We start from the raw sequence: 3,389 nt of genomic DNA, 5'->3' as shown, positions 1-3,389 counted from the left end.
CACTTAATATTTTTACAAAATGCATCTAAATATAATTAAAAATACATATTATATTGTAAGCATATTTGGATAATAAAAAATATTAAAGTATATTATATAAAAGTATTATTTATTAATATTATTTTTTTTATATGTTATTAAATACATTTTTAATATATAATTTTTTTTAGACATTTAAAATGTTTAGATAAATTAAAATGTATAGTTTTTTAAAAACATATTCATATTTTAAAAGAAATATACAAGACAACTCTAAATAATTAAAAAATATAAATATATTTTTCTCAAAGTAATTTTAAAGTAAATAGTTATCTTTTTTAATTTAAATATGTAACATTCGCTGCAAATTGAAATCAATAATGTAACCTGGATTTGCACTTTACTAAACTAATATTAGCATTTAATTTAAATGTGAATGTGTCTAATTTTAAAATTGCATTTATCACAAATGTAAATGTGATTATTACTTGAACTGGATGGATGTGTTGAATATGTTAACGAGGATAGCAAAATGATCATTTAGATGAAGTTTACCTTTAAATGCATTACACAGACAATACATTTCAACTTTCCATTGCATAGATATTCTGTGCTTGAAGTATACAAATAAAACAAATATGACGGTTCTCTTTGAAAACATGTTTTTCTGTCAAGCCGGGTACATTGGAAATGTATTTGGGTTGAAGGTCAGTACAAAACAGCTAATAATGACTTTAGCAAACACATTATTTGTGTACTTAGTGCCAAGAAAAAAACTGTACAAATGATTACTGTGATATATTTCTCATAAAAGTGTTAAAACGTTGAGCTTGAAAAGGTCAGTTATAATAAGTGTGGCTATAATGAAGTGCTGATGAAGACTGTAAGAGAAACTTCTGACTTACGTGATAGGATTTCAGAAAGATCAAACCCAAGTTTAAACTATATAAGAAGGGAAATGTCACAGAATAATAGGGCTGGGATGGCTTAAATGGAATTCCATTTAATTATTTAATTATGAAAAATATTAGTTTATATATTTATTTATTTTTAAGTGAACAGAATTGCATTTTTCAATATTTTTAATCCTTTGCAATAATAGTTGCGATAATAGTAATGAATAAGGTCCTGCAAACTGGATAAAAAACATTAAAAAATATTTTTTTATTAATAATTAGTTTTTTTTAATTGAGCAGAATTAGATTTTTTTTCTCACTTTATTTAAACAGTAAAATATAATGGCAATGAACAGCGTCATGCAGACTGAATAAAAGCAATCATTTAAAAAACATTCATTTATATATATATATATATATATATATATAAAGCTTGCTTAAGAGTCATGGTCAACATTCACTTTCATTTTATGGAACAAGCAGCATTCAAAAGACATGAGAGTGAGGTTTTATTTTTGGGCGAACTGTTCATTTAAATGCATGATGTTTTCCGGTTTAAAAACCCAAAATAACAGACATGCCCTTAAAATCAATTTAAAGTCAAAAATGCGTATCAGACAGCCAAGAGAAGTGTATCATCACATGACATCAGGTCATGAATGCGAAACCATTCTCTAGTATCATCATGTACATTTCCTCCAACTCATTCAAGTACAAAAAAACAAAACACTTGTAATATAAGTGTTTTTGCATTGCAGCATGAAATCCGACATCTTGAGAGCAGCCCAACAGAAAGACAGACACTCACCCTGGGCGAGCAGATATCTTTGTGTCCCTTTTCGCTCTCAGTATCTGACTCATCAGCGTCTGCCGCAGGTTTGTCCTCGCTAGTTTCAGGCTCTGCTGTAACCTGCTGCATCATCTCATCTGTGTCTCCGCTCTCTTTTTTCACAGTCTTAACGCACTGCACTTCCGGCTGGCGGTCTGGTCGTGGCTCGTTGTGGTGCACTGTCCTGAACTGGATCTGAGCAGAGCGGCAGTACTCCTCAAATCCATACAGGTACCTGAGGTTCAAGTCAAATGATAAGCAACGTTAACAATATTAATCAAGAGGAGTCATTTTCAAGAAAGTTAAAATATGGGCATTCTCCAAATGTTTTTTTTTTTTTTTTACTCAAGCAGAGGATAATGAGACAGCCAAGAGAATTGTAACATCACATGATAGTGAAACCATTCTCTGGTATCATCATATTTGACCCTATGCTTGTTTAACAAGGCTTCAATTTTCAGAAGAGCTGGGTTTATTTTTTATTTAACCATTACATGAGGTATATCTTAGAAACGGCGCAGCTGCATGTCTGAAATGTTTGTGTTACTGCATACTTGCCTGCTAGGCATTCAATGTAAAGTTTATTTACTGTAAACATGCTTTTTATTCCTTTGTTTACCCTGAAGAATAAGTAAAAAAAATCTGTTTGCTGTAGTCGAAAGCATGCCACAGATGCAGTCCATAAACATCAAGTTGTACATAACTCAGAATGTTCCTTTAACAGTGCAGCAAAAGTCACCTTCCAAAGTGGAAAATTGTCTCCATTTGCCAACGACACAAAAAGAACGCTGGCTGCTGAGTAAACAAATATAGTCCTGTACAGCAGGAATTGCGAGAGCATTCACTTACTTTCTGTAGGCTGTTTTCACATTGTACGAGGCAGCAGAGTTCAGAACCGGGATGCCAAGATCTATGTAGATCTGTTTCCAAATAGAGCCGCTTTCAATCTAAAAACAAAATAAACCATCTCATTACACAAGTCTTTTTGATGACTAAAAGTGCTAATTCTTGCTGCACAGAGCTGGTAGTGTCATGCACATGTGTCTACCGCACCCTAGGATCAGATAGCTTAGAGAAACATGACATCACTCGAACAAGCTCAACCGTTTTCCCAATTATCACCAGTCCAAACTCCCAAATATAATTACCCTCAATAACATTCACAGAACATGCATTTGATAAACAAGCAATTTTTCAATTCAGTCCAGCTCTGTGAACTTAACATAAATTCAATCAGCGGCCACTTTCGCTTCATATTTTTGGCAAGGTCTCACTTCCCACTTGCCGAGTACAATAAACAGATGGTGGGAACGCTAAGAACACTCACATTGTCACAGCCTCCGTGAATATGCACCAGTCGGAAGAGCTTGAAGAGGTTGAGATCCTTGTAGCCAAGCACTGGAGATTTGTTAATTGGCGTCCCTGGAAGGAAAGCAAAGGTGCAGAGAAGCGTTAAACCGAAAATGTGCCCTGCAGAACTAGTCATGAGATTCTTCTATTGGGAAAAATAAATAAATAAATCATTGAACTTTTGAGGCCACACACACGAAGACTATAAAAGACATCCACCATGATATACGCCATGTAACCGCCCCCATGAAAATTGTTAATCCTCATTAAATTTTTTCCCATAGTGATTATAACTCAACTGGTGGTGTGCAGGCATTACCTCTGTCCTCCATGAA

General features: G+C 33.6%; 1 protein-coding gene across 1 annotated transcript in view; it reads left to right on the top strand.

Annotated features, from left to right (window-relative positions):
* The window catches only part of LOC107726026 (diacylglycerol kinase iota-like), a 47,755-nt gene that overhangs the window by 36,697 nt on the left and 7,669 nt on the right, over nucleotides 1-3,389 (top strand). The gene's annotated exons all lie outside the window — the stretch shown is intronic.

Source organism: Sinocyclocheilus rhinocerous, unplaced genomic scaffold (assembly GCF_001515625.1).
Source record: "Sinocyclocheilus rhinocerous isolate Xijiao unplaced genomic scaffold, SAMN03320098_v1.1 scaffold395, whole genome shotgun sequence".
Lineage (NCBI taxonomy): Eukaryota > Metazoa > Chordata > Actinopteri > Cypriniformes > Cyprinidae > Sinocyclocheilus > Sinocyclocheilus rhinocerous.
This window is presented reverse-complemented; position numbering and strand designations above follow the sequence as displayed.